Here is a 10868-nt window from a genome sequence, read left to right on the forward strand (position 1 = left end):
GCTGTTTTGAGGAAGATATAGGGAGGTTTATGTGTGATAGAGCGTATCGTATCACGGGGTTTGGATGCACCGGCAAAGTTTGCACCAACTCTCAAGGTGAGAAAGGGTAATGAACGGTACCGAAGAGGCTAGCAAAGGTGGAAAGGTAAAAGTGCGTATAATCCATGGACTCAACATTAGTCAAAAGAACTCATATACTTATCGCAAAAATTTAGAAGTCATCAAAAATCAAGTACTACGTGCATGCTCCTAGGGGGATAGACTGGTAGGAAAAGACCATCGCTCGTCCCCGACCGCCAGTCATAAGGATGCACAAGCCAGGTACACGTCATGTTTCAAATTTGTTACACAACGTTGACCATACGTGCATGCTACGGGACTTGCTAACTTCAACACAAGCATTCTTTAAATTCATAATCACCCAACTAGCATGACTTTAATATCACTACCTCCATATCTCAAAACAATTATCAAGTATCAAATTGATCATAGCATTCAATTCACTTTCTATGATAGTTTTTATTCAAATTACCATGCTGTTTAAGACTCTCAAAATAATATAAGTGAAGCATGAGAGTTCATCTATTTCTTAAAAATAAAACTACCACCATGCTCAAAAAGATATAAGTGATGCCCTAGAGCAAATGACAAACTACTCCGAAAGATATAAGTGAAGATCAATGAGTAGTCGAATAATTGTGCAACTATGTGAAGACTCTCTTGATGTCTACTACACAACCTTCTTCTTGTAGACGTTGTTGGGCCTGCAAGTGCATAGGTTTGTAGGACAGTAGCAAATTTCCCTCAAGTGGATGACCTAAGGTTTATCAATACGTAGGAGGCGTAGGATGAAGATGGTCTCTCTCAAGCAACCCTGCAACCAAATAACAAAGAGTCTCCTGTGTCCCCAACACACCCAATACAACGGTAAATTGTATAGGTGCACTAGTTTGGCGAAGAGATGGTGATACAAGTGCAATATGGATAGTAGATATGGGTTTTTGTAATCTGAAATAATAAAAACAGCAAGGTAACTAATGATAAAAGTGAGCGTAAACGGTATTGCAATGATAGGAAACAAGGCCTAGGGTTCATACTTTCACTAGTGCAAGTTCTCTCAACAATAATAACATAGATAGATCATATAACAATCCCTCAACATGCAACAAAGAGTCACTCCAAAGCCACTAATAGTGGAGAACAAACATAGAGATTATGGTAGGGTACGAAACCACCTCAAAGTTATTCTTTCGGATCGATCTATAAAAGAGTTTGTACTAGAATAACACCTTAAGACACAAATCAACCAAAACCCTAATGTCACCTAGATACTCCATTGTCACCTCAAGTATCCGTGGGCATGATTATACGATATGCATCACACAATCTCAGATTCATCCAACCAACACAAAGTACTTCAAAGAGTGCCCCAAAGTTTCTATCGGAGAGTCAAGAACGTGTGCCAACCCCTATGCATAGGTTCCCAATGTCACAAAACCCGCAAGTTGATCACCAAAACATACATCAAGTGGCACATGATATCCCATTGTCACCACAGATAATCACGACAAGACATACATCAAGTGTTCTCATAAAAGACTCAATCCGATAAGATAACTTCAAAGGGGAAACTCAATTCATCACAAGAGAGTAGAGGGCGAGAAACATCATAAGATCCAACTACAATAGCAAAGCTCGGGATACATCAAGATCGTGCCATAGAGGGAACACGAGAGAGAACACGAGAGAGAGAGAGAGATCAAACACATAGCTACCGGTACATACCCTCAGCCCCGAGGGTGAACTACTCCCTCCTCGTCATGGATAGCGCCGGGATGATGAAGATGGCCACCGGTGATGGGATCCCCCTCCGACAGGGCACCGAAATGGGCTCCCGAGAGGTTTTTGGTGGCTACAGAGGCTTGCGGCGGCGGAACTCCCGATCTATCTTCTGTTCTAGAAGTTTTACGATACGTAGGTACATATGGGTGCAGGGGGTATGTCGGTGGACCGAAGGAGGGGCCACGAGGCAGGGGGCGCGCCCTAGGGGGGTGGGCGCGCCCCCCACCCTCGTGAGCACCTCCCTTCTTTCCTAACGTGCACTCCAAGTCCATCGGGTGGCTTTCCTTCCAAAAATAACTTCTCCAGTTGATTTCGTTCCGTTTTGACTCCGTTTGATATTCCTTTTCCTCGAAACACTGAAATAGGCATAAAACAGCAAATCTGGGCTGGGCCTCCGGTTAATAGGTTAGTCCCAAAAATAATATAGAAGTGGATAATAAAGCCCAATATTGCCCAAAATAGTAGATAATATAGCATGGAGCAATCAAAAATTATATATACGTTGGAGACGTATCAAGCATCCCCAAGCTTAATTCCTGCTCGTCCTTGAGTAGGTAAATGATAAAAAAGAATTTTTGATGTGGAATGCTAGTTGGCATAATTTCAATGTAACTCTTCTTACTTTTGATATGAATATTCAGATCCAAAAGATTCAAGACAAAAGTTCATATTAACATAAAAATAATAATACTTCAAGCATACTAATCAAAGTAATCATCTCTTCTCAAAATAGCATGGCAAAAGAAAGTTCATCCCTACAAAATCATATAGTTAGGCCATGCTTCATTTTCGTCACACAAAGATGTTCCCAACTTCTATACCCCCGATGACAAGCCAAGCAATTGTTTCATACATAAATAATCTCAAACTTTTTCAACCTTCACGCAATACATGAGCGCGAGCCATGGATATAGCACTATGGGTGGAATAGAATATGATGATGGGGATTGTGTGGAGAAGGCAAAAAGGAGAAAGTCTCACATTGACGAGGATAATGAACGGGCTATGGAGATGCCCATTAATTGATGTCAACATGAGGAGTAGGGATTGCCATGCAACGGATGCACTAGAGCTATGAATGCTCAACAAAATAAAACTAGTGGGTGTGCATCCAACTCGCTTGCTCATGAAGACCTAGGGCATTTGAGGAAGCCCATCGTAGGAATATACAAGCCAAGTTCTATAATTAAAAATTCCCACTAGTATAAAAAGACAACTTATGAGACTCACTACATGAAGAACAAGGTGCTACTTTGAAGCACAATATATGAGACTCACTATATGAAGAACAAGGTGCTAGTTTGAAGCACTAGTGTGGAAAAAGAGATAGTAGCATTGGCCTTTCTATTTATTTTCTTTTTGTTCTTTTTTTCGGGCCTTTCTTTTTTTTTTCTTCTTTTTGGCCTTTCTTCCTTTTTTTTCTTTTTTCTTTTTGGGCAATGCTCTAATAATGATGATCATCACACTTCTATTGATTACAACATAAGGATTACAACTCGAAACTTAAAACAAGATATGACTCTATATGAATGCCTCCGGCGGTGTACCGGGATGGTGCAATGAATCAAGAGTGACATGTATGAAAAATAATGCATGGTGGATTTGCCACAAATATGATGTCAACTACATGATCATGCAATGGCAATATGTCAAAAGTAGAGTATGTCATGATGATGATGAACGGAACGGTGGAAAGTTGCATGGCAATATATCTCGGAATGGCTATGGAAATGCCATAATAGGCAGGTATGGTGGCTGTTTTGAGGAAGATATAAGGAGGTTTATGTGTGATAGAGTGTATCATATCACGGGGTTTGGATGCACCGGCGAAGTTTTCACCAACTCTCAAGGTGAGAAAGGGCAATGCACGGTACCGAAGAGGCTAGCAAAGGCGGAAAGGTAAAAGTGCGTATAATCCACGGACTCAACATTAGTCAAAAGAACTCATATACTTATTGCAAAAATTTAGAAGTAATCAAAATCAAGTACTACGCGCATGCTCCTAGGGGGATAGATTGGTAGGAAAAGACCATCGCTCGTCCCCGACCGCCACTCATAAGGATGCACAAGCCAGGTACACTTCATGTTTCAAATTTGTCATAGAACTTTAACCATACGTGCATGCTATGGTACTTGCTAACTTCAACACAAGCATTCTTTAAATTTATAATCACCCAACTAGCATGACTTTAATATCACTACCTCCATATCTCAAAACAATTATCAAGCATCAATCTTTTCTTAGATTCAACACACTCATAAGAATTCTTACAAATCTTGTATGCTTAGCATATTATGATTATTTAAGCAAATTACCATGCTATTTAAGACTCTCAAAATAATATAAGTGAATCATGAGAGTTCATCTATTTCTTAAAAATAAAACTACCACCATGCTCTAAAAGATATAAGTGACGCACTAGAGCAAATGACAAACTACTCCGAAAGATATAAGTAAAGATCAATGAGTAGTCGAATAATTGTGCAACTATGTGAAGACTCTCTAACATTTAAGAATTTCAGATCTTGGTATTTTATTCAAACAGCAAGCAAAGCTAAAGAAAATGACAATGCAAGGATAGGACAACTCATGTGAAGAAGCAAAAACTTAGGCTCAACCGATACTAACTGATAGTTGTTGAAGAAGAAAGGTGGGATGCCTACCGGGGCATCCACAAGCTTAGATGCTTGAGACTTATTGAAATATTATCTTGGGGTGCCTTGGTCATCACCAAGCTTGAACTTTTGTGTCTCCTTAATTCCTCTCATATCATGGTTTCTCTTTTTATCAAAAGCTTCATTCACAACAAACTCAACAAGAACTCGTGAGATAGGTTAGTATAAACCAATGCAAAACCTTATCATTTCCTACTGTAACAAATCACTAAAATTATTATTCAACATTGCATACTAAATGCCTCTGCATATTTAATACTCCTAACCTCAAATAGAATCATTAAACAAGCAAACATATGCAAACAATGCAAACATAACAGCAATCTGCCAAAACAGTACAGTCTGTAAATAATGCAAGATTCATCAAACTTCCCTAACTCCAAAAATTATGAAATAAAATTACCTCTTAAGTAAATTTATCAGATCTCATTATGCAAAAAGTTTCAACCTTATATCATGCTCTGACTTTTCTAGGGAATTTTTGCAACAGCGGTAAACTTTCTGTTTTCAAACAGCAACATGTATATTAGCAAAATAAGCATGGCAATGGCTATCCTTGACTTTTTATTGAAACTAAAGATGCAAAACATTAATCTAAATAACATCAAGAAAATACTAACAAAATAAAATGACGCTCCAAGAAAAACACATATCATGTGGTGAATAAAAATATAGCTCCAAGTAAAGTTACCGATGAACGAAGACGAAAGAGGGGATGCCTTCCGGGGCATCCCCAAGCTTAGGCTCTTGGTTGTCCTTGAATATTACCTTGGGGTGCCTTGGGAATCCCCAATCTTAGGCTCTTTCCACTCCTTATTCCATAGTCCATCGATTCTTTACCCAAAACTTGAAAACTCCACAACACAAAACTCAACAGAAAACTCGTAAGCTCCGTTAGTATAAGAAGATAAAACCACCACTTAGGTAATGTAATGAACTCATTCTAAATTCATATTGGTGTAATATCTACTATACTCCAACTTATCTATGGTTCATATCCTCCGATACTACTCATAGATTCATCAAAATAAGCAAACAACACATAGAAAACAGAATCTGTCAAAAACAGAACAGTCTGTAGTAATCTGTATCAAACGTATACTTCTGGAACTCCAAAAATCCTACCAAATTAGGAAGACCTAAGAAATTTGTGTACCAATCCAGAGAAAAAAGAATCAGATCAGGAGCACGTTTCTGTGAATTAACAAAACTAATTTACTGGGTGCAAAAGTTTCTGATTTTCAGCAGGATCAACACAACTATCACCAAAAGCCATCCTAAAGGTCTTACTTGGCACTGTATTGAAACAAAAGCTATAACACATGATTACTACAGTAGCATAATCATGTGGACACACAAAAACAGTAAGGATAAATATTGGGTTGTCTCGCAACAAGCTCTTTTCTTTAATGCCTTTCTAGCTAGGCATGATGATGGCAATGATGCTCACATAAAAGATGAGAATTGAAACATAATGGGAGCATCATGAAGCATATGACTAGCACATTTATGTATAACCCACTTCCTATGCATAGGGATTTTGTGAGCAAACAACTTATGGGAACAATAATCAACAAGCATAGGAAGACAAAACAAGCATAACTTCAACAATTTAAGCACATAGAGAGGAAACTTGATATTATCGCAATTCCTACAAGCATATATTCCTCCCTCATAATAATTTTAAGTAGCATCATGAATGAATTCAACAATACAACCAGCACCTAAAGCATTCTTTTCATGATCTACTAGCATAGAAAATTTACTACTCTCCACCTAAGAAAAATTCTTCTCATGAATAGTAGTGGGAGCATACTCAACAAAGTAACTATCATGTGATTGAAAATTAAGATCAGGATGACAAGTTTCATGGTTATCATTATTCTTTAAAGCATACATGTCATCACAATAATCATGATAGATAGGAGGCATGCTTTCATCATAGTGAATTTGCTCATCATTCACATATTTCATGCAGCATTCTATGTAATTCTTCTTCTAGCACTTTGGCACAATTTTCCTTTCCATCATACTCATGAAAGATATTAAAAAGGTGAAGCGTATGAGACAAACTCAATTCCATTTTTTTTGTAATTTTCTTTTATAGACTAACTAGTGCTAAAATAAGAAACAAAAAGATTCGATTGCAAGATCTAAATATACACCTTCAAGCACTCACCTCCCCGGCAATGGCGCCAGAAAAGAGCTTGATGTCTACTACACAACCTTCTTCTTGTAGACGTTGTTGGGTCTGCAAGTGCACAGGTTTGTAGGACAGTAGCAAATTTCCCTCAAGTGGATGACCTAAGGTTTATCAATCTGTGGGAGGTGTAGGATGAAGATGGTATCTCTCAAGCAACCCTGCAACCAAATAACAAAGAGTCTCCTGTGTCCCCAACACACCCAATACAACGGTAAATTGTATAGGTGCACTAGTTCGGCGAAGAGATGGTGATACAAGTGCAATATGGATAGTAGATATGGGTTTTTGTAATCTGAAATAATAAAAACAGCAAGGTAACTAATGATAAAAGTGAGCGTAAACGGTATTGCAATGATAGGAAACAAGGCCTAGGGTTCATACTTTCACTAGTGCAAGTTCTCTCAACAATAATAACATAGATAGATCATATAACAATCCCTCAACACGCAACAAAGAGTCACTCCAAAGCCACTAATAGTGGAGAACAAACATAGAGATTATGGTAGGGTACGAAACCACCTCAAAGTTATTCTTTCGGATCGATCTATAAAAGAGTTCGTACTAGAATAACACCTTAAGACACAAATCAACCAAAACCCTAATGTCACCTAGATACTCCATTGTCACCTCAAGTATCCGTGGGCATGATTATACGATATGCATCACACAATCTCAGATTCATCCAACCAACACAAAGTACTTCAAAGAGTGCCCCAAAGTTTCTATCGGAGAGTCAAGAACGTGTGCCAACCCCTATGCATAGGTTCCCAATGTCACGAAACCCGCAAGTTGATCACCAAAACATACATCAAGTGGCACATGATATCCCATTGTCACCACAGATAATCACGACAAGACATACATCAAGTGTTCTCATAAAAGACTCAATCTGATAAGATAACTTCAAAGGGGAAACTCAATTCATCACAAGAGAGTAGAGGGGGAGAAACATCATAAGATCCAACTACAATAGCAAAGCTCGGGATACATCAAGATCGTGCCATAGAGGGAACACAAGAGAGAACACGAGAGAGAGAGAGAGATCAAACACATAGCTACTGGTACATACCCTCAGCCCCGAGGGTGAACTACTCCCTCCTCGTCATGGAGAGCGCCGGGATGATGAGGATGGCCACCGGTGATGGATTCCCCCTCCGGTAGGGTGCCGGAACGGGCTCCCGAAAGGTTTTTGGAGGCTACAGAGGCTTGTGGCGGCGGAACTCCTGATCTATCTTCTGTTCTGGAACTTTTAGGGGACGTAGGTATATATGGGTGCAAGGGGTATGTCGGTGGAGCTTCGGGGGCCCCACGAGGCAGGGGGCACGCCCTAGGGGGGCGGGCGTGCCCCCACCCTCGTGATCAGCTCCCGTATCTTCTGACGTAGAGTCCAAGTCTATCCGGTGGCGTTCCTTCCAAAAATAACTTCTCCAGTTGATTTTGTTCCGTTTTAACTCCGTCTGATATTCCTTTTCCTCAAAACACTGAAATAGGCATAAAACAGCAAATCTGGGCTGGGCCTCCGGTTAATAGGTTAGTCCCAAAAATAATATAAAAGTGGATAATAAAGCCCAATATTGCCAAAAATAGTAGATAGCATGGATCATTCAAAAATTATAGATACGTTGGAGACGTATCATGATGCTATATTTTATTGTATGAGATGATCATGTTTTGTAACCAAGTTATCGGCAACTGGCAGGAGCCATATGGTTGTCGCTTTATTGTATGAAATGCAAACACCCTATACTTGCTTTACTTTATCACTAAGCGGTAGCAATAGTCGTAGAAGCAATAGACGGTGTAACAACAACGATGCTACGATGGAGATCAAGGTGTCGCGCTGGTGACGATGGTGATCACAATGGTGCTTCAGAGATGGAGATCACAAGCAGAAGATGGTGATGGCCATATCATATCACTTATATTGATTGCATGTGATGTTTATCCTTTATGCATCTTATCTTGCTTTGATTGACGGTAGCATTTTAAGATGATCTCTCACTAATTATCAAGAAGTGTTCTCCCTGAGTATGCACCGTTGCGAAATTTCTTCGTGCTGAGACACCACGTGATGATCGGGTGTGATAGGCTCTACGTTCAAATACAACAGGTGCAAAACAGTTGCACACGCAGAATACTCAGGTTAAAATTGACGAGCCTAGCATATACAGATATGGCCTCGGAACACGGAGACAGAAAGAGATATGATCAACATAGTGATGTTCACCATTGGAACTACTCCATCTCACGTGATGATCGGACATGGTTTAGTTGATTTGGATCACGTGATCACTTAGATGACTAGAGAGATGTCTGGATAAGTGGGAGTTCTTAAGTAATATGATTAATTGAACTTAAATTTATCATGAACTTAGTACCTGATAGTATTTTGCTTGTCTATGTTTGTTGTAGATAGATGGCTCGTGCTGTTGTTCTGTTGAATTTTAATGCGTTCCTTGAGAAAGCTAAGTTAAAAGATGATGGTAGCAATTACACGGACTAGGTCCGTAACTTGAGGATTATCCTCATTGCTGCACAGAAGAATTACGTCCTGGAAGCCCTGCTGGGTGCCAGGCCTGCTGCAGATGCAACTAACGACGTTAAGAACGTCTGGCAGAGCAAAGCTGATGACTACTCGATAGTTCAGTGTGCCATGCTTTACGGCTTGGAACCGGGTCTTCAACGACGTTTTGAATGTCATGCAGCATATGAGATGTTCCAGGAGTTGAAGTTAATATTTCAAGCAAATACCAGGATTGAGAGATATGAAGTCTGCAATAAGTTCTATAGCTGTAAGATGGAGGAGAATAGTTCTGTCAGTGAACATATACTCAAAATGTCTGGGTATAATAATCACTTGATTCAACTGGGAGTTAATCTTCCTGATGATAGTGCCATTGACAGAATTCTTCAATCACTGCCACCAAGCTACAAGAGCTTCTTGATGAACTATAATATGCAAGGGATGGACAAGACTATCCCCGAGCTCTTCGCAATGCTAAAAGCTGCGGAGGTAGAAATCAAGAAGGAGCATCCAGTGTTGATGGTCAATAAGACCACCAGTTTCAAGAAAAAGGGCAAAGGAAAGAAGAAGGGGAACTTCAAGAAGAACAACAAACAAGTTGCTGCTCAAGAGAAGAAACCCAAGTCTGGACCTAAGCCTGAGACTGAGTGCTTCTACTGCAAGCAAACTGGACACTGGAAGCGGAACTGCCCCAAGTATTTGGCGGATAAGAAGGATGGCAAAGTGAACAAAGGTATATGTGATATACATGTTATTGATGTGTACCTTACTAATGCTCGCAGTAGCACCTGGGTATTTGATACTGGTTCTGTTGCTAATATTTGCAACTCGAAACAGGGACTACGGATTAAGCGAAGATTGGCTAAGGACGAGGTGATGATGCGCGTGGGAAATGGTTCCAAAGTCGATGTGATCGCGGTCGGCACGCTACCTCTACATCTACCATCGGGATTAGTTTTAGACCTGAATAATTGTTATTTGGTGCAAGCGTTAAGCATGAACATTATATCTGGATCTTGTTTGATGCGAGACAGTTATTCATTTAAATCAGAGAATAATGGTTGTTCTATTTATATGATTAATATCTTTTATGGTCATGCACCCTTGAAGAGTGGTCTATTTTTATTAAATCTCGATAGTAGTGGTACACATATTCATAATGTTGAAGCCAAAAGATGCAGAATTGATAATGATAGTGCAACTTATTTGTGGCACTTCCGTTTGGGTCATATTGGTATAAAGCGCATGAAGAAACTCCATACTGATGGACTTTTGGAATTGATTATGAATCACTTGGTACTTGCGAACTGTGCCTCATGGGCAAGATGACTAAAACGCCGTTCTCCGGAACTATGGAGCGAGCAACTGATTTGTTGGAAATAATACATACTTATGTATGTGGTCCAATGAATATTGAGGCTCGCTGCGGGTATCGTTATTTTCTCATCTTCACAGATGATTTGAGAAGATATGGGTATATCTACTTGATGAAACACAAGTCTGAAACATTTGAAAAGTTCAAAGAATTTCAGAGTGAAGTGGAAAATCATCGTAAAAAGAAAATAAAATTTCTACGATCTGATCGTGGAGGAGAATATTTGAGTTACGAGTTTGGTTTACATT

This window comes from Triticum dicoccoides, chromosome 5B, assembly GCF_002162155.2.
Source record: "Triticum dicoccoides isolate Atlit2015 ecotype Zavitan chromosome 5B, WEW_v2.0, whole genome shotgun sequence".
Taxonomy (NCBI): domain Eukaryota; kingdom Viridiplantae; phylum Streptophyta; class Magnoliopsida; order Poales; family Poaceae; genus Triticum; species Triticum dicoccoides.